The sequence below is a fragment of the Argiope bruennichi genome, chromosome 8, assembly GCF_947563725.1.
Source record: "Argiope bruennichi chromosome 8, qqArgBrue1.1, whole genome shotgun sequence".
Classification (NCBI taxonomy): Eukaryota; Metazoa; Arthropoda; class Arachnida; order Araneae; family Araneidae; genus Argiope; species Argiope bruennichi.
The window spans coordinates 57,942,872-57,966,091 of NC_079158.1; positions in this window are offsets into that span (position 1 = coordinate 57,942,872).

Sequence of the window (23,220 nt, forward strand, 5' to 3'; positions counted from 1 at the left end):
CTATTTTGGGACGGATCTCGTAACTTTGAACCGCGGTCAGATAGCGAGGACGACACCTGAGCTGGCATTTCTCTCTCCACACCACACCACACCACACCACACCAGCGGGAGGACGTTTGGCATAACGGATTTAAGGTGCAACAGACCCTTTACACGACGGTTCTTCGGTGGACCCGGGTCTCGAACCTGAAACCCTACGGCTCACAAGCCGAGACCTTACTACCAGGCCACCGCGGCCCAGCGTGTTATGTATGAAATGTAGTGCCATTAAGCCTTTTCCAAATATACCTACCTCACCAGCCGAAAAATGTTTGGACTGCATTATTACATTTAATTCTAGATCACTTACACTGCATATATCCATAATATGCATATCTTTATATGTAACTGTATATACTCACATATACTGTTTATACCCATAATATGCATATCTTTGTACATTACTCTATATACCCGCATACACTGTACAGGCCCATAATATGTTTGCCTTTGTACTTAACTGTATATTCCCTCATACACTACATATTATTGTTTGAATCAAATTTTCAATTTTATACCCTCTTGTATCAAATCTGAAACCTTAAAAAATAAACCTCCAATAGAATCCCTTTTCTCAGAAACAACCAGTTGCTGAAAGAACAAAACTCAAATATACTACTTAAGTTCTACAAATTAAATTTATAAAATTTTTAGAAAAAAAAGTGACTTAAGCCACTTATCAGTAAATTCTTTCAGCCTTTTTCCAACGAAAACATTCTGAAAAGTAAACAAAGTGGCGAAAAAGGCTCAAAGAAAAATAAAAATCAGACAAAAAAAGTAAGAGAAGGAAGGTAAAGGAAGAGAATATCTTGGTAGCAACTGCGCCAGATAAAAAGCCAGCAGTAATGAAGTTTTTGCTTGTTACGAGTGGAAATTTCTTGGGGCATTTTGTGAGCAGGGATAACTGGATCCGGGTGGAAAATTACCCGATGCTTGTGCACGGGTATGGAATGACCATAACATTCTAGTTTGAAATGACCAGCGCCGATTGGTCAGTCGGATAAAAAGGTATTGGTAATGATTATGTGATTGGGTGTTCGGGGGGAGGTGGTCAACGGTTTATCCGCCATTTGCTCCGAAGAGATGGTCATTCGGCTTCCGGTGGTCATCAGCGGGCTTAAGGGCTTGTCATAGGGGTAGCCGTAGTGAGTGTCCGAAAGCCGGATTTTGTTTCGTTGATGCCCAGGGATGAGGAAAAAAGTGTTGGAAAATTTGTTCGGGATGTTCGGATGAGGTAAAATGAGTTTGTCTTGATGTTCGTTGGAGGAACGAAGGGCCATCTAAGCACTAAAAACATATCGGATGAAAGAAGTTGATGAGTGAAATTGTAATGATATTTCTGAAAGTTCGGGTGCAAAGCCCATCCAAACGCTATTTATGATCATTCTTTTTTATGTTTTGCTAGGAATAAAAAGAAAAACACTAAAATCATTTTGAATTGAATTCTTTAATGATAATTCAAACAAATTCGGGAGCTCAAACGGACATTTAATGAAGAACATAAAAACTTCATATATATATTTTTTATTATGCTAATTTTAAGAAGACATCGGAATTGGAATACGAGTGAAACTATTATTATGGGGAACTAATTTCCATAGGAGTAATTCTTTTCAACTATCATTACAACGAGCCTTTTGTGATATAAGACTCTGGAACTTTCATCATTTTTTTATTTTTTCATATTTTACTTATTGTTAAAATGTATTAAACCAGCGGAACTGGGCTCCCTAAAACTTTCTGGCATACATTCGAATAGAGATGTTATCCCAGAGAACTCCTTGCATAGCATTGGCGTACAATTGTTACGAAATATTAGCCTTTAACATGGATTTGGCATTTTTATTGAATCTATCGTGTCATCCTTGGCTAGATATTTGGCAATTGATCATTGGCATGAAGTTAATAGTATCCGAAAATCGAATTTGTGTTTTAGATCCGTTTTTCCCCAACCGACTGAAACAAAAATTTGACACAAAACTGCACTCGTAGTCAATACATTCCAGACCAAATTTGCTCTAATTAAGTCATTACGTTTTTCAGTTATTGCAGTTGCATATTTCTCAAAGTATAAACCGACAGACAGTCAATCCTTGTTGGATATGAATCAAACTTTGACAGGTGTATATACTATAGATGTTAAATCTGTGTACTGAACTTTGTGCATATAGCTCTCTTCGCTATGTAGTTATAGTTTATAGTGAAAGAAATCTGCAAATTTGATGCAAAGATCGTATACCAAATTTCAAAAGTCTAGCTCAAAACGTTTTTTAGTTGTCGTTGTCAAACAGACAGACTGACGGAGAGCATTTATCCAAATTGTGATTTTCTAAGGCAGGGAAGTCTGAGACGTGGAGAATCTTCAGAATTTCTAGTTCCAATTTTTTGAAGATTACTATATTTGCTCTATACTACCTATACGAGAAAGTAAAAATACAACGGAATTCTAAATACTGCTATATTTTTTACACTTTACTGCTATTTTAGACTTCAAAAACAAATATAAATGGCAAATTCTCGGATACGAAGTATAGAAAGAAAAAGTTCTGAAAAGAGCTGGAAAAAATTGAACTCAAGATTTTGAAGAATATCCACTTTTCAGAAATTTTTGAACTGAAAAACATACTTTTGAACTTAAATCTATAAGCGAGTTTGTCTATGAACAAGCTAATTCACAAAACGCTTTAGGATGGATGAGCAAAATTTAATGTATAGGATTTGATTTGCATGAAATTTTTAGTTTTTTAAACCATTGCCTGTTAGAGAAATCATTACGTCAGGTAATGAATGCATAGTAAAATTTTAAATGACAATTAAAATCATGCGATCTCTCTGTACTAACTTATAAATAATCATTTCTAAAATTTCCCTGATGCTTTTATTTCTTTTACTCAACTAAATTGTGAAGCAAATTTATCGAAAAAATCCCACTCATTTCATTTCATATATTTTTTTTAAAAAAATCATTAAGAATTAAAAAAAATCGAAATTTATTGAATAATCACACTTTAAATAAAATCTTAACAATAACTATAAGAGGAAGACACGAGGTGGAAAATTGAATTCGACTGTTAGAACATAAGTTAACCCTTTCTAGGGCCGTGGGAAGTATGCTTCCCACCAAATTTATCAATTTGTTTTAGAAAGACAGAAACTTAGATGCTTCAGTTCTTTATCTTACAGAAAATGATGTATCTTGATTTGTTACTTAATTATAAATTACCCAAATTAATTAATTAATTAAATTAAATTTATCTAACAAGTTAAATGAATCCCTTTTCTTATTCTAATTTCAAGCCTAAAAGTATTTTTACATAATATGACTAGAAAAAAATGGCCCTTTAAAGGGTTAATATTATAACTATAAAATGGAGAGAGTAAGATTAATAAAATTCGATACACATATTAAGGAACTATAATGTAGGAACCTATCAAATTTGGACCAAATCCAACAAAACATTGACCGTCTATCGGTCTGTACTTTCAGAAACACGTAAGATGAACGAATGCAATGCATGAATGAAGTCCTCCCCGTAAAAACGGTTGCGACGTGTGTGCAGCTAAGTCGTACTCTTGGCCCTAGATGGCGCTACTGAAAAAACAAGAGACGCACCCTTGGCTTAAAATCACTGACTTCTAAAGTCAGTGGACTTGTCTATGACAAGTGCCATGAGAAACAACAATAACTGAAACACGTAAACGCGATAACTCAAGAAAGCAATGTCTTAAATATATAAAATTTGGTACGTGATTTTTAATGTTCGCTTTTGGTATAGTTCTGAGTCAAATGTTTGTTTCAATCGGTTAGGAAATATGCATCTAAATCACAAATTCGGTTTTCGTATACTATTAACCGCATGCCAGGTCGCCCTAAAAGATCGCATGATTGATTCAGTAAAAATGCTAAATTAGCGACAAAGGTCAATATCTCGCAATTATTGTACGTCAATACTATGCAAGGCATTTTCTAGTATAACACCTTTAATACATAGCATGCGAGAAACTTTTAGAGAGACCGTTACTACCATTTTTCAAAATAATTGTATACAACAAATAAGGCCAATTCTAATTTAGAAAAAAAAAAATCCTTTTTTACCCCTACATAATGCAATAGAAATAAGCATCAGTTGTTTTCTTTATCGGTTGTCTGTTTACCAATGGTTAAGTAGGACATCAATCATTCAGACAACGGACTTTTTAACTCTTGGAATTTGACGGTGCCTCTAGTCAATCGTGAACAAACTTTTTCTTACCAGCCCACTACTAGGGGAATACAGTCATGTTCCTTCTGCTAAATTAAGTCATGAATGCCTCATAGTCATTGCCCCCACTCTTCGAATGTTGACATCACATTTTAATTACGAGAATATTTTTTCTGGAAATTGACAAAGATTAATTGCTTCCTTTGCTTGTGATGTGGACATAAAAAAATCATTGATATATGTCTGTTTATTAGTTTTTATTTATATTACTGGGAGGAAAAACTTCGTGATTGCTGTGCATTTTTTGATCAGGCTTAACAAAAAATAATCAAGCTAGAGGGGGAAAATCTGATTTTTGCTTCAGCATGGAAATGTTTTTTGAATGTAGTGTTAAAGAAGGCTAATATTAAAAGAGGTATATATTCATCTGGTTGATGATATGATTGTGGGTTTTTTTGATAGATAGTTTTAGCAATACTTTTATTTCGTCAGTGTGCTCAAAGTACCAAACATATATTATTTCCTTCTTGTTTCGATCTTTTATTAGCGAGAAAATTGTATCAATTAGGTATTCAGTTTCGTTTTTATTCCAATTTAAAAACTGAACAGCAAAATTTATATATTCAGACATATTCTATCGTATTATTTCCAAAAAGGCAGGAACACATCGCAAGTATACAAGAAGTTATGTGTCATAAATGGAAATGAAGCCTTGAAAGAAAGGAAATGTCTGATTCGGTTTTACAAATTTTGTCCTGGTGATTTTTCACTGAAAAATGTGCAACGAGGTGGTCTTCCAATTACAGTTGCTGAAAGTCATATCAAGGTCACTATCGATTTAGATAATCATTGCATAGCACTTGAGATGGCAGATAAGCACAATTTATCGCATATGTGCACTTAATAACTTTTTTTTTAAAAAAAGCTTGCTACATTTAAAAACTTGATTTATGGGTCCCATATAAAATTTAGGAATTTCATTTGAAATAATGAATTAACATCACCAAATAGCTTTTAAAATACCAATAAACTGTTAAATTTCTGAAACAACTAATAAGTGCCAAAAAGCGGGCTTAGCTCACTTTTTATCGGGATTATCCAAGAAGTGGGTAATGTTAATCGAAAACGACAGTAAATGAAGCAGGACGAAAAAAAATAATCCAAGTAACATCAAAAGCTAAGATTCACACATACACACACACACACACACACACACACACAAAAAAAAAAAAAAAAAAAAAAAAACCTGTCATTTAATTAGGATTACGAAGGAATACTTCGCTTTAAATTTTTATTAAAAAAAAAGAAGAAAAAACACGTTTTATCGAAATTCTGTAATCAAAAACTCATAAAACTGAACAATACAGTTCAAAAACAGTGCCAGAATGAACAAATCGTAATCGTTGTTTACCAACAGAATAATGCAAACCCACAAAAATCTTTAGTCACTAGCCGAAGATAATTTTTGTAATACTGGGATATGTAAATAAAAAAAAACTGACCCATGTAATCCTGACCTTGCACCTTCAGACTGCCATTTTTTCGTTTCGTACAAAACTTCTTAAAAAGTAAAATTTTAAATGACTCTAATGATATAAAATCTCATTTCATTTGGAATATATGTTACATATTTTTTGGTACATATATACTTGGTTTTTTGGTACATATATACTTAAGATGTCGGGAACGTGCACCTTGAATCGATCTGTAATCAATTTAATAAGAATTTTAATTAATAAAAAATTAACTGAACTTGAAGTTTTTTTGCAATAACCTCATTAAATACCATTACACAAAAATAACATAAAAACTAATTTTTAGTTTAATTTTTTTTTAAAAATTGTATCAATTTAGTTGCTGTATATATTTTTGGTGAATTTTGCAACATATTAATGCCGATTACATTAATTGAGTAAATATTTAATGGTATAAGTTTCTTCCATTTTTAAAGAAGTAAATAATGTGTTACTTATTCTTTTCATAATTTACATGACGCATTAATAACCATAAAATGAAATAACCACAAAAGACAAAGGGAAAATTGCAGTATAATAATCCAGACACTTAAGTTTAATGGTACTAGGATGTCGTGGAACATGAATCCATTAGGAAGATATATTTGCACAATAAATATAGCTGGTATGAAGCTATGAAAATAATTGCGCTGAAATATTGTTCACGATTTAATAGTTGAAAATATTGTATTGAGCCATAAACATGAGTTTATGCACAAAATCTTTAACTGAAATTAATAATAATAAATATTACCAGCGAAGCAGGCAGCTAGTAATATAATGAAATCAATCCTCTCTGCTAATAATATACATGAGGGAATGTGTGTGTCTGTGTCCGTGTGTGTGTGTGTGTGTGTGTGTGTGTGTGTGTGTGCGTGTATTGATACTTCGTAGACCATGGCGTTTGATCTACAGCTACGAAATTTAGAACATCTTAGAGGGTGAAAATATGCACATCGGAGCGATTTTTTTAGATTATAAATAAAATTCTTATTAATTGAAAATAGGCGAAAATTTTGAGTTTTTCTGTGTTAAATTCCGGAAATATTGTAACACAATGATCAATTTTAAGACATTATTAAAACTTTAAAAAAAATCACCTTTTTAATGATATTAATTTAATAATCTTGTGGATGCTCACTAAATTTTATAATTTTTTTACAATATTTTTTTTAAATTTTTACTTCAATATTGTTGCTGCTAATTTTAATATTTTTGCCTTAGTTAATTTTGCTGTTGTTGTTGAAATCCCTTTCTACTTTTAAAAAAAGTTGTTCTGAAATTCAAATCATTTTCAATGTTTCGTCAAATATTTAATGCCCCGATTTTTTTTTTTTTTTTTTCATTGTCGAAAGCTAAAAAAAGAAAGATTCTGTTTAATATCTGTATAGTTTACAAGATGAATACAAAAGTTAAATTAAAAATACTGTGAAATTTAGAAGACAGATAAACAGAACACTTACTATTATAATAGCCCTATGATGTCATGGGACTAGGCTCCATTACAAAAGTTTATTACAAAATAAACGTGACTTAATCCACAAAATTAAAACAACACAGCTCTAATGTCTAGCAAGATTTGAATTAAATAAAAAACTCAATCTCTTATCTTTAAATTGTTATAATTTTATTGAATCGTTAAGTACATAGGATAGGATTTTGTGTGAAGGACATATAGGACAAATGGCTTCCATGGCTTTGCTGGCATATACATACTCTTTTGTCTGAATTTTCATGACAATTTTGCATAAATGTGGCTTACTTTCGTTGATGTAGCTTTGGATTTCCACCTTCAATGCACGTGTGCTTGTGCGTTTGTTGGAATAGACTTTTTATTTCCAATAAACCCATAAAAAGAAATCCAATGGTGTTAAATCACACGATCTAGGAGGCCAATTATCAAAATTTTGAACTGTGGCAGCCGGACATTCATTATTTTTGAAATATTGTTCATTAATGAAAATACTTTGCTCTATCGTGTAACATTCTATTTTTACTAACCCTAAACTATCAGCTGTCAAATTGTTTCTTTAATATGGTTTAATATGTTTTTTTTAAATAGAGTTACCAACACTTTTCTGCATGAATAGTGGCAAATTCAAATCTTGCGTTAACATCGAGACTCCCTTTATAAGCTAGTTAGAAGTATATATTAGAAAACCCTATTTCCACGGAATTTATATTATCCCTATCAGTATAAGGTTAATAATACTGCTATGATATTTTCCATTTAATATAGATTTTCCTTATTAACCCTAAACTATCAGCTGCCAAATGGTTTTTTATAGAGTTGCCAACTCTTTACTGCACGAATGGTGGTAAATTCAAATCTTGTGTTAATTTTGGGACACATTTACAAACAATATTTCTGACGGAACAGCTGATCACCGGAGGTAATTGTTATTTAATGCAAAAGAATATAATCTAGAGCATGAATATAAAAAATATAAAAAAATAAAGAAAGTTAAAAAATAAAATGCTTATAATGATAAACAATTATATGAAATATAAATAGTTTTTTTTTCCTTTGTCAAATACTTATTAATTTTATATACGAATATTTTAATTTGTATTTTTTTAAATATAGGCCAAAACAGAAAACAAATACCTGTCCAAAAATTGCCCTGGAAATCTCCGGAACGAGGAGATAGCCACGGATCTCCAACAAATGAAGATGTCCGCCGTCCGTTTCATCGCGATGACAAACGACGGCCTTCGGTGTCAAAGGAGTCATTTAAGGCACAGAGTCAAGGGTACGCCGGAACAAAATATGAATCTGTGCTGGCCCTTTTTTGTGACCGGCTCCATTTGTCGTTCCCCTCTTTCTCTCTCTACGTGAAGTAATATTCTTCCTCTAATATTTCTGGAAGAAAACGCATCTATCTGTGAGACCCCATTCCTTCTTCTGGTTATGAAAGAAAAAAGTCGTGAGTGTTTCTTTTGAAGGCAGAAACGTGGTTGAATTCTGCTGGAGTCTCTGACTGAATGTCGGTTTTACGTGATTAATGACGTCATCAAGAAAAGGAGGTATACCCAAGAATGATGGAAGACTTGATGGACAGTTTTTATTTTCTTTTTTCTACGCTTTTGGGTTTTGGAGGGATTGTATTGTGACAATGGTACAAATTTCGATTGAGATTAGGATTTCTTTTCTGTGTGGATTTAGCAGGTTTTTATTTTTAGCTTTGGCAAATTATGATAAAAAAGAATGAAATTCTTATGTTCCTCATGTTTTTTTAAGTTAATCAGTTTTATGATTATTTTAACTTAATTTTTTTAAAAGATGGATGACTTCATTATGAAAGAAATTATTAGATTATTTGAATGAATGTAGAGTTCTTTTTGTGATTAATGTTGTCATTAGTGATGGAGGTATAACTATGAGCAATAAAAGAGTTTTTTTTTTTTAACTTTTTGTTTCTTGGTTATAATAAGGGCTAATGATATAGATTTCGATTTCATTCTTTTTGATAGATGTTCTTTCATTTGAGGTACTATTATTACATTTTAACCAAGAAGGCTATTATATTATAACCAAAAAGCAATAACTAAGCTTGGTTATTGCTTCTTGGTTATAATGAGGGCTAATGATACAGATGTCGATTTGATTTTATTTGATAGACGTTCTTTCATGTGAGATAGATTATTATAAGCAAGCTTGGGTATTGCTTCTTGGTTATATTGAGCTCTAATGACACAGATTCCGATTTGATTCTTTTTATAGATGTTCTTTCATTTGAGATAGATTATTATGACGATGCTTGGTTTTTGCTTCTTTATTATAGTGAGGGCTTATGATACAGAATCTGATTTGATTCTTTTTGATAGACCCCCTTTCAGTTGAGATAGACTAGTATAACCAAGTTTGGTTATTGCTGTTTGGCTTTAATGAACGCTCATGTTATATATTTCAATTTAATTCTTTTTGATAGACGTTCTTCATCTGAGGTACACTATTACAAACAAATTTACTTATTGCTTTTGGGTTATAATGAAGGCTAATGATATAAATTTCTATTTGATTCTTTTTGATGGATGTTCTTGCATTTTCGATTTGATTCAGTTTGGTAGACCTTCTTCTTTCGATTTGAGATAGACTATGGCAAAATTTTGTCCTACAATCACTGAAAAACGCGTTGTAAATCAAATCCTTGTGTTTTCTTGCATCTTTCATATTATATTAACCTATCAGCCGCTTTTGGTGTAGCCAGCTATTTCGCTGGGAATATTTATTAAGTTTACTCTAGTATCTCATTTAAATTTCGAAAGCGTATCTTAATGCTCATGATTCCCTCAAGAAAATGTTTTTAATATCGAATTGTGACAGACGTCAAATTCGTGTTATTCTAATATCCTTATATCTGTTCTGCTCATCGTATGCATGAACTGTCTTAATATAATCAAGTCCCATAACATCAAATGGTTATTAAAAAATATAGCTCTCAGGATAATTTGTCTTCTAAATTTCAAGGTATTGTAACTCCATTTTCATATTTCTCATGTAAATTACAGAAACACTAAACAGTGCCCTTCTTTCTTAGCTAATAATAATGAAAGAAAATCGTGTGGTTACGCATTTAAAAGAACATTGAAAATGAGTAAATTTCAACAATAGCATCTATTGTTATAAATTTTCAAAATTCAAGAACACTTTGCATGATAATTATATTAGTATGATTAAAAAAGACTGTAAGTTTTAAAATTTAAATGATATAAAAGTCAGAAAATTGTGAAATGTTATTTTCCTGAGTTATTCCAAAATATCCTACTTAATTTTTAATTAAACAAATTATAAGTAAAATTTCAAAACATATCACCTCGAGATGTGCATTCCCACCCTCCAAGATATATTTGTTCCGAATTTGGTAGCTCTAGGTCAAATAATATGTTTTTTAAAGCTTTAACACATACACACACACATACATTCTCTTTTATTATTAGTAATATACGTAAACTTATGCCCAATTTAAATTGAGTTTTTTAAAAGCAACATAGGTTAATCATGAAATTCATTCAATTCTTTAGACGATTGTTGTGGTTTCTTCAATATGGTTAATGGAGTCTTCATGAAAGATAGCATATATGTGAATGGTACAAAACTCATTAGATGCTTTTTTTTGGTATATATATTGGTTTTATAAAGAAGTTACGAAAAGAAAACGGTAGAAATTTAAATCGATATAGGGTTCGGTCAATTTTACGGAATTGACAGGTTTCTTGTTGTTGTTTCTTATGGCTTGCCTATTACGAAGACAGGGATTTTAGGCCGGTGGGGGAGTGTCTCTTGTTTTTTTATAGTAGCGCCATCTAGGGCCAAGAGAACGACATAGCTACACACACATCACAACCATTTTACGGGGCGGACTTCATTCACTCATCCACAGATCGTAATTTAGACCTGAATCAGAGAACGATCACCCCTGTTCCAGTACACCCAGTGGTGTTACTCTCGACATGGAGGACTTTGTGACCACGACAGATTTATACGCGCGTCGGCCAACAAGCACGCGGGGAATCTTCGGCCGGCGGGGTTCGAACTCGCAACCTAAAGGGCGCGAATACAACGCTCTACCAACCAGGCCCATAACAGGTTTCTTTCTTTCTTTAATAGAATTCATTTCTCTTCAGATAAAAACATTTGGAAAAATAATATTAATTGCTTTTTAAAATTATTTTTAGATGTCTACTGGCCGATAAAAGACAAGATGGGGTACATGATACACTCAATGTGTACGAGTAAATTTCGAGAATGTTCCAGAGGCTCCACAAACTGATTACTGGGCATCGGAATCTTTTAGACCTAATGTATAGAGATCACTCAGCCATGATGCATTCTGCAACAAATTCCTAAATATAACGACCCCCAGCTTGGGTAATAACAAATCCTTTTACAAGAATACAAATAAATATCCACTTTGTATTGCAGCTAAGCGTACCCAATACGTATCCTAGGAATTCATATCAAGCTTGAACAATATGAACTTTTAGAGTGGGAATTGAGTGGAATAGAATGTAGATATTGCAACTTGAAAAAAGTGCATGTAGTAACGTAAAATTGTGCTTACAATATTTAAAAAAATATGGGAAAGGCATTCAGATTCAAGTGAGCCATGCAACAAATATTAAATATCTATATATTTAAGTGAGATATTTCTATTGTAAATGTATTGTAATAATACAGATAAATTTCAGTTAAAAAAATCAGTTCTTATTCATGTGAAGGACGCAGCAAGTGTGCGTTACAATTAATTGTGTGCGTAAGTGTGCGTTATAAATGGTAAAAGATAAGTAATTGTTGCTACAGCATAGCATAAGCCAATGTGCACTTAGGTGTTAGAAAGCATACTTAGTTCATGTGACTACACATGGGTTTATTCTTTAATGTAGTGGTGCATCATAGGGTCCGTTTTAGAAGAAGCCTTGGATATACAATATTGGTAAAATTTGTGTGATTATGACTTTTTTGAAGTAAAATACAATGAAGGAACAACAAAAAAAAATCATGCACCAAGCACCATTTATTCTTGCTAAAATCAATGACAACAACTGGAGGAACAAAAAATCATATTATGTTCCGAGTGCCATATATTTTCATTGCACTACCGCTTTAAAATTATTAACAAAATTAATAAAACGAAACGAAATTAAACGAATATTATAAACTAATTTCCAGCTAATACAAACAGATTATGTAATCGAAAACATAGGGCATGTCCGTTCGTATAAAAACTAAGGTCTATTATCTGAAGCAATAATCCAAATGCATTTTGGCGAATGATTCTTCAGCAAAAGAAAAGAAAAGAAAAGAAATTAAAGACTGATTTCTTCTTCACAACTCAACAAAAAACCTGACTGAAAAAATAACAACTCAAAACAACAATCCCCATCTGGAAGTAAAGTCTCGAATTGTCCAAATCCCACTCCGCTGCTCGCACCACTTTCCTTAGTTATCGCCGAAGACATATATCGCTTGGCTAAAATGGTGGAAGGCCTATAAGAAAAGGGTGTTAAGAGACGAACAGAAATCGATTCCTTCTCTTTTCTCTCATATACCTACCCCCTATTTTCAAAATTTATCCCCCTCCTCGCTCTCCCGACTTATCCCCTCTTCTGTCGCTGTCTTCGATTGGACTCAACTTGATTTATAGCTGCAGACTTTTTCGCAGGCCGTGACGACTCCTGGTGACTCTGTGCAGTATTGTGAGGGACAATCCCTCCCCTGACTTTTTGCCTCCCTCCACCCCCTCCAATTTTACGCCTCCCCCTTTCCTCCAGCCTCCAGAAACTGGGGAATGTGATTAGGGAACCTTGTAACTGAGATATGGGGGGGAGAGGAAGGATAAGGCAGGGAAGAAGGTTCAGGAAGTAGATTCCCGAGTTTTGTTCTTTGTTTTTATTGGTGGATTTTTTCCCCTCCCCCTCTTCTTTTTCGTTCCTCTCGTTTGGTCTAGTTTTGTTCCAGTTTGCAATCTATCCATCCGAGTTAGAATAGGGTCCCGGATTCTCCGTCGATGTTCGGAGCGAGTGCGTCTTTTTTTCTTTTCTGGACACAGTGTTTTGCTTTTGGTATAAGATTGAAACTAATGCATGGCTTCGATATTTAAAGCGGAATATTACTGAGCAATTTTTGAGAATATAATTTTATCCTTGTATGCGAAAAGAAACCGTTGAAATAATCAAAGAAGCACTTTAAAGATCTGAAGAATTTAAGATTTTTCCAAGATTTAGATTCCTTTGAATCCGACAATACATTTTTTTGGAAAATGTACCACCAGCTTGTTTATGAGCATAATTTAAAAACTTAAATTGCTATATGATTGAAATTTCTTAAACTGTTATACCAAAACTGTTAATCTACCTCAAACAAAGGATGAAATTCAATGAAATGAAATCTTTCGGTATGTCAATTAATGTGCAGACAAACACGATCAGTATTAGTACAAAATGCTCTATGGTATCGCTACGATATCTGCATATTTTGAAGCATTCAGAATAGCGTATAAAAGCATAAAGATATCACAATATCGTAAGCAAATAAATATAACACTCAACAACATTTTAGAAGTATGAAATTTGGCATAAGGTTTTAGCATCTTACTTATATATTAATGTGAAATTCTGAACTTAATTTGCCAACAATTATCTGCCCGCTGATTTTATTGCCTATAATTGAAAATTTTCGCTTAAAAACTCATAAAGGTGTATAAACAAAATGTATCATTTTATTCTGACATATGTGCTGTGTTGTGACTTATGGCACTTTACAAGCCCGCTGACAGTTATCTGTCAGCGATTTAAGCCGAATGAACATCGCTTGTTTCAACAGTAGCGCCAACTAGGGCTAAGAGTACGACTTAGCTACGTCATGCGTCGCATTCGCTTGCACAATCCCTTTTTACTGGGGGGGGGGGACATTCACACACCTCACAGAAACAACACAGAAGAAGAACAACCATGCCTGAACCGGGACGCCCAGATCATATAGGAAGACGCGCTACCTCTATGCCAGGGGGCCAGCATTTTGACGTATAATTTTCTGTACACGTTTTTGAACATAACACAGATGTTCCCCAAATGTCAGAGAGTCTTCTAAATGGCATTTTCTTTTACGATGTACTTCTTTTATTATTAACTTATGACCTTCGGAAACCAGGTAATTAGCCGGAAATATTATTTATGTCTAATTTCAGCTAAATTTCTTGTGTATACCTTGATGACTCATAGTTCTCAAAACAAAGTATTTGTAAACTCTAAACAGTGTTTCGCATTAAGGCTGCATTATTTAAAATAACCTCTTCTGTTTATTGTGTACACAAATCATCTTCAGAGAATGAAATCCCACGGCATCATAATATTATTAAAAAAATAGCTGCCAGGAAATATATCTTAAATTTGAACGTTGTCTTTCATAGCAATGTAATTTCCTTTTCTAATTCCTCATGAAGAGATAATAAACATTAATTCATCCCTTAGAGTACAACAGCAAAAGAAACTAAATAAGAAACATCAAAATGATAATAGAGATATTGCCAAACGATAAAGAACAAAATTTAAAAAAAAAATGAAATTACGATCGCAAATTTCAAGTTATCATGAGAGAGCATTATTATGTTTTAAGTCATTATTTGTCTTAATTAATTTAAGTCATTAACCAGTTTAAACCATATATATATATATATATATATATATATATATATATGTAATATTATTTGTTGTGAAGCATGATGCAGTTTGAAGACAATGAAGATACTTTTAATTTCGTGACGTCGTTTTATTTCATTTTGAAGAAGCAAGCATATGTACAAGCGACGAGCACACAGAAAAGAATGTGGGAAGAGCCCTTGGACATTTTATCCCTGGTCTTATATAACCTATGATTTTGATAGGGAAAATACTTCTTTACAGTGCTAATGTATTATGAGATTTTGATAGGGATTTTCATTACAGGCGCGGAGAAGGTAGGGGAAACACAGGGAGATTTTAAAAAAGAATTTGCATGATCAGCGGTATTTTATCTCTTCACGCGCGGTGTGGGAAAGTTAGATTTTAGCTGATTCAACAATTTAACAAAGCTTCTCTTGAATTAATTAAGTAGAGACTGTGGAATTGGATCACGAAATAAGAGAATATTTTTAGAATGAAGTTACTATGGGCTAATTTAAGATAAAATCTTGAAAATTAATTAAATTGAAATTAGAGTTAAAATATCATTACACACACACACACACACACACACACACACACACACACACATATATATATATATATATATATATATATATATATATATAATGATAATTTTTTTAAATTTAATTTTTCTAGTTGGCAAACAAATTTTTAGAGCTCGACCGATTTTGCGATGAAATAACAGCTTGATGTCATAGTTCTACGTCAACCTTTTAAAAACGCATCTGCTATCAAAAAAGCATATGTAATAATAAAGAAATACTGGTAAAAGCAGGTCAACCTTTTAAAAAACGCATCTACTTTCAAAGAAGCACACATAATAATAACGCAATACTGGTGAAAGCAAGTAAAAAAATATATGCGATTACAAGATGATGATGAAAATAGCCATTGATGCTTTATTCATTGCCTACACGATTTTGAAATTCAAAACCCCCTAACCAAAACAACATCATGCTCTCACATGATAAAAAAAACAAAATAAAAAAAAAAACTGAAATCTACTGTCGCAAATTCCAAGTTATCATGTGAGAACATTATTTTTTAAGTTACGTGATATCAGTTATGTTCTCACATGACTCATATTTAGCAATCGCCAATCTTTAGAGAAACGATGGTTTTTGTACAGCACCAAAACTTTTTATTTCAGCTATCTTTATCATTTTCTAATAACCTTAAAAGCGAAAAATAGATGCCTCAAAAGCGATAAACTGCCAATTTTCTATCCGTGCATTTTGTGGCTTCAAAAACCTCAAACCAAAACAACATCATGTCTCACATGATAATAATGAAAACAAAAACAATGAAAACAGTATGAATTTCAACACAATTATGAAAATCATTATATTATATAATCATTATAAACTTATTATAGAAAATATATTTGAAAAAACTATCAAAATTCAGAAATTATTACATGTTAGCAAAGTTGATAGCAATAGAACGGCAATAATTTGCATTTTGAAAGTGTGTATAACTGTTGTGCGACAGCATTTTCAACATTTAATTAATTAACCCTCTTTCTTATTCTTGAAACATCAGTAATTGCAGTGAAATTTTTTATTTATAATTATTATAACACACGATAATCATAAAAGCTACTAGACAAATCCAATATTTATGATTGACAAAATAAATATTTGAAATGAGTTTTCAAAAAACTAATTTCAAGAATTTTACTGTATGATAATGATGCCCATTTCATTCAAACATACTTTGAATAGCATTACATATGCTGATGAAAATAAACAAACATTTGCCTTTGTGTATATAGCTTGAGATATCACATGCATTAAATAAAAGTTATTTCCATTCTGAAGAAAGAATTTTAAGCTCATATTGCTGACGTCGCCATTTCCACAAAGTAATCTAAACTGCAAAATCACAAAACTGCAGTTTTTGCAATTTCTCAATAAATTTTTCGAATTTATGATGATATTTGAAGCTTCAATACTTCATTATCGTCTGAAAAAGAATGCATATTTTTCTGAATGAAGTGGTATAGAAAGTCTAGTTTTTATCAAAACTGAAATCTCTTCTGTTATGAATCGCTATATTTCAGAACGCACTTTATATAAAAAACAGAATATAATTTGCTGTTGTTTCTTTCGCACGTAACCAAAAAGTGCATTTGTGGTTATAGGTCCGGAAAAGTATGTAAATTTATTTAAGTAAGTTTCTTGAAATTTATATAATAATAATGGCACAAAAGATATATTTGCAAATCATAAAAAACCAATAGAATCAATTCGCATAATGTCACTATCACAATATAGCGTTCATCTAATATTTAACTGCAAGTGACTTCATCAAATCCTATGCAACGATGTCACATCCCTTTACTTTTTATTATATGCGTACTGGATTTCAAAATTTAATTGCCGTGGAGCGTTTTATGTGTTTTGAGAGAACATCAATCAATTTTCTTTAAATATTTTTACATTTCAAAATAAATAACTTTAACTTCATTAAAAATTAATTATTTTTTTATTTTTAAACCACCAAAAATTTTAATTAAATATGTTCATTTATAAATATTTCTTTTAGTTCCATAGGTATAATAAATTACACTAATAGAAAAGTATTTTGCAAAAACAAATTCTTTAAAAGTGTGAATAAACTTGCCAAAAAAAGACGCAAATTTAAATTTATCCAAGCGATATTGGTAAAATAAAGATATTTCTATTTTTTGCAACGTTCAAGCATTTGCAAAATTATACGTTTTTAGTCTTCCCTCTTTTATTTTATAAATAAAATTTACTTCCCTTTCTCCTAATATCTGAATATTCCTATCAGTTTGAAATTTTCTGCTCCTTTCGATAACTTACCCCTTACTTAAACTTAAATGGTATATTCTGTAGCGTATCATATGTGAGTTATTGAATGCATTCAATGGGAAGTATGTATTGCTTTTATTTGTAGATAACTTACAAATTATGAGGGCGGGGTTTGCTGTTTCAAGTGCCCCCTAACGGGCTTTTCAAGCTGGATTTTTTTTATATATAGAAACTCAATAATTAGAAATACGTATACTGACACACAGGAGAATGGAAAGATTTTATGGATTAAATGGGGTAGCCAGATTTTCCTGAAGCTTTCAAAGAAGAGGGCATCCATTAAAATGCTATCGTAGATTGAGAGTTGATTATGAGAAAATTTTTCTATTACCATCACTTACTTTCTAGGCATTTGAATAAAATGAGCCAGGAAACAGGTTTCATGCTTCTATTGTAAACGAGAGGTGGCAGACGGATTTTGAGAAAAATTCAAGTCTCTCGAGAAACAATGTCCAATCCTCTTGTGATGAAACTAAAGGCAGGAAGGTGTTTTCTGATGTAAACTATTTTAATGCCAGGATTGCACTTCCATCTATGCGGGGTTTTTTTATCTGTTCGTTTTATTGTTGCATCTCCACCTTTGCGTTCACTGGCACCATTGCGTTTTATTTAAAGATATGCATACACCTATGAGTTTTTTGTTACATAGGTGCTTTATTGTCAAGATATGCAGTTTTTGTTATCAGTGCGGTTTAAGATATGTACCCTCATCCTTACTTTTTTTTTACATCTATTAATTTTATTTTCAGGATATGTGCCTTCACTTTTGCCTTTTGTTTTAACATAATGTATCTTCACCTATGCGTGTTTTATCACCAGTGTGTTTTAAGACGTGTATCCTCATCCTTCCTTTTTTTTACATCTATTCATTTTATTTTCAGGATATGTATCTTAACTTTTGCATTTTTTTTACTCCAGTGTATTTTGTTTTAAAATAATGTATCTTGACATATGCATGTTTTGTCACCGGTGTGTTTTAAGATATGTATCCTCATCTTTCCTTTTTTTTTTACATCTATTCATTTTTTTTCAGGATATGTATCTTCACTTTTGCCTTTTGTTTTAAGATAATGCATCTTCACGTATGCGTGTTTTGTCACCAGTGTGTTTTAAGACGTGTATTCTCATCTATGCGTTTTATTGTCTGAATAAGCATCTTCACCTTTGCGTTTTTTGACACCAATGCGTTTTATTTTAATGTGTGTATCTTCACCTAAGTATGCTTTTTAATGCACTGATACAGAAAAGGTTAAATCATCATGATTTAAAATGACGATAGCCATTTTGAGACAGTTCTAGAGTTTTTTTTAAAAAAATAAGACGTTAATATAGATTTTTTTTATCATTAATACAAAAGGGAACTCTAATTTTATTTTGAATTCCCTTAAAACTATTTGCAATTAAAATAAAGAAAAACAAATAAAAACTTTCAGATTAATGCGCATACACTCTACAAAAAAAAAAAAAAAAAAAAAAAAAAACATCACCAAACAAAATCTAATAGCCAATAATAATACAATAATAACCTTCATAAGAAAGAATAAGTAGGTTTAAAAATGCATTTATATACATGGAATTTCATAGACAAAAAATAAAGGATAAAAAACTTAAGAAAAAAATATAAAGAGTAGTCCCATTAATTTGCAAGACATAAACTCTCTATTCGAGAGCTCTAATGTTTATTTATCCATATCGATTAATTAATGAAACTTGAAGAGCAAAGTGAGATTCAAAATTTATTAACGAAAATAAAAGCCGAAATAAACTGGTTTTTTCTTTCAAAGTGTTATAAAAAAATTATAAAATGTGCATGAATGAAATAAATAAATTTTTGCAAAATAAATAAAATGTTTTTCATAAATGACACCATTTGACAACAAGATAAGAATTCTTTTGGAAATACTGAGATATTAAAAAGAATTATTATTTTTAATTGAAAAGTTAAGTAAGCCAAAATCATTACATTTTGCACACATTTTAAAACATAGTAACTTTATTTATATTTCAAGCAGGTATTCGAAAGTGCATACGAAACATTAAACAATTTTTGCCATATTTGTCTTTGTTTCCGAATTCACCTAAGTAAAGCAAAAAAAAAAAAAAAAAAAAATATTATTCTGCATTAATATTTCCATTGCTGTTTTAAAAATTCATGTAACACAAAATCATCGTATCTTGCATAAATTTTAAAATACTATAGCTTTATTCCTAATACAAAGGATGATTCATGAATGGATGCCAAATACAAAAGATGTTTGGATTTGTTAGTATTTATTTCAGAATGAAAACGGAGCGAAATTATTATTTTTCAACTGAACCTCCTCAAACAGGTATACCAACCAGTTTCACATATCAACAAATGAAAACTTTTAGATTAATATACATAGAGAAACAATAAAGACCGAACACATAAAATCACCAACAAAACAAAACCGAACAGGAACAATAACAACCTTCACAGAAAACAATGAGTTGGCATAAAAGTCCAAGGATATGCAAATACATTCCGAATTACACACACGAAAATGAAGGGTGCATTATTTAAGAAAAGGTATATCGCGTCCTCGCATCCTTTTGCGAGCATAGATCCTGGATGCGCGAACTCAAATGAGCTCTAAAATATTTACTCACAGAGAATAGGTAATCAGGCTTGGGGAGCAGAGAGAGTGACTCAAAAGATGAAAACAAAAATAAATCCCGGAATAAACAAAGAAGAACTTAAATAAAAATCGATACTTTTCATTTTGGAGTTGGAAGTGGAAGAGGATGGGACAATTTCTCCTTCTGACGAGGGATGGAAAAGAGATGGAAAAAAGATGGAAAATGTGGATGCCGCGTCTTTCATCTTCAACACGAAAACAGATGTCTGGAATTTGTTTAGTTTAAGCAAATAAAAACCGATTGAGTAAGATTCGGATGCAGCTGAAACGGTGGAGAGAGAATAAATTTATTAAAATTAAAATATTGACGTCTGCGTCTTCGTTTCCTTCAGTTTTCCTTCGTGTAATATGTCTGACGTTTTCACAGAGAGAAGTTGATCTGAATGGTTTAGTAATACGATTTTAGACAGTTCTCTTTTGTTTATGATTTATTCGTTTATGATATCGAGCTGTTATTTGTCACCAGTCTTATTCTACAGCTATTTTTTATTCTGTTTCTCAGAATTTTAATCAATATTTCAGAGCATCCAAAATTTTGAAATTTATTTTATAAATATTTATAAAAGCATATACACACAGGAAAGAAATTATAAAGTGGTTTGAGATATATGACTTATCTAAATTTAAATAAAAGTTATTATGACTCTGAATTGAATATTGTGTGTGAATTATCCTCCAGAACAAAAAGAACGAATTCAATCAAATTTTACAAACCTATTGTATAAGACATAACAAATACTATTAATTTTCAAAAATAATAGTATTAATAATATTTAAATTAATTAGAAGTGAACAAAAAATTTCTTTCATTAAACTTCGAACTATTCTATCATTATTTATAAAAATTTCTGTTTTATTTTAATATAACATATGATAACTTTTTTTTAAATCTTAAAATAGGATTTAATCATACTTCAAAGGAAGTTTAATTCTGCCATTCAAACGAAATAAACCCTTTCGTATACCTCAGCATTCATGAATATTTGCAAGGCTTGATATAAAAAATATTAATAATTTATGGAGAAAATTATAAGCCAATTTTTAAAAATCTTTTGATTTAATCGATATTCTAATCTTAGTTAAAAGCAGACGATAAAGATTTTAAACGAAAAAGAATTTTGTATTTTATGACATTTTATACAAAAGCAGTTTATAAATGAGAAATGAATTTCATAAAAATAATTAAATAGTAGAAGAATCATGAAAGTATAAGTAATAGTCAATTAAGAAATGAACCATAAAATTACTTTAATCTTAAGCAACGTCGGTTATATCAACTAGCATAATATAAAATATAATTAAAACTACTGTTTTTTAAAAAATGGTAAATGAGTTATAAAGTTTTAAAATGGCATAAGTTGATCATTGTTCTTCATTATATTTCTCGTATGCATCACCGTAAAGATTTTTTCTTTGATTTATTTTGACCGCATGTTAAAACATATGGTCAAAAATAGTTCAGTCAATGTTTCACGAAATTAAATTTTCTTAACTGTTATCATTTAAGCCCTCTAAAATTATCTTTTCCCCAACGTTGGTTAATTATTTTTCCTTTTTTATTTTTTATGCTTTATGTTTTTTTATTATTTTTAAATATATTCAAATAAATGGATTTGAATATTTTTTTAAAAAAATCAGCAGAATTATGAAAATTATGCAGCCTGAAAGAGTTTTCTGAAGATCAGCCTGAAAGAGAAAGAAAACTTTTGAAAATATTATAGTAAAGAGCCAAGTTGAATTAAACAATTAAAATCTTATGTGGGTGAAGATATGCATGTTCTCAACTTTAAAAGTCTTTATTTCCTTTAATCTCATAAATTTATTCTTTTCCCGAAATAATTGTTGCATTGAAAAAATATAATACACGATTGAATCTGATAAAATTTTAATGCTTTTCAATAATATTTGCCGAATTTCCTCAAACAATATATAGTTCTGGCATATATCACAGGAGACTTTTTAAGCCCTTACTGTAGAAGAAATATGACCACAAATGCCTATTACGTTTGCATGTTGTTATTTCCGCGACATTAAAGAAGATTGTTTAAATATAGATGGAGTAAAATAAATATCTATTTTACACCATCTCATTTTTTGGCAACGCATTCAAATTTTTTGGCCCTTTGAATTTTCAATAGAATTTAGGAGAGATTTTGATTTCGTCAATTTTGTTCAATGAAATGCGTTTTCAATAATTTCAAAAAGTTTTTTTATATCGTTTCAGAAAAGTAGTGAAGCTATTTCTTTTTACATTTGTTTTCTTTAACTTAATTGAGAAAATATTTTATTTGAAATAAATTTATTCAAAAATAGGAAATTGTGAAAATTACTTTCAATGGTTTTATTACACAGATAACAATGTGTTTTTCTTATCTTCAAAGTCCCGAAATCTATCACATTTTCAATTAAAAAACCCAAACAAAGTGGTTATATTAACTTCCGTCATTTTATATGGATAATGTTATCAATTATTTTTAAACTTTTATTTAAATACATAAGTATCTTTGGACTATTTTTGCTTGTAAATGTTGATTGATTTTAAAGAAGAGCGAGATCTTAGAAACGTGTAAAGAGGCTATTACAAATTTCTGTGATATTCCATTTAAATCATGAAAAATGGTTAAAACATTTAGTAAAGAATTACATGAAAAGTATCCTCTTAAACATAAAAAGGAAAGCAACTACTCAACACAATTTATTTAATCTATTTTGTAAATTTATAATTGAGATAAATATAACCCGTAACTGGAAACATGAATTTCCTTTCGCTGTCAGAGACATG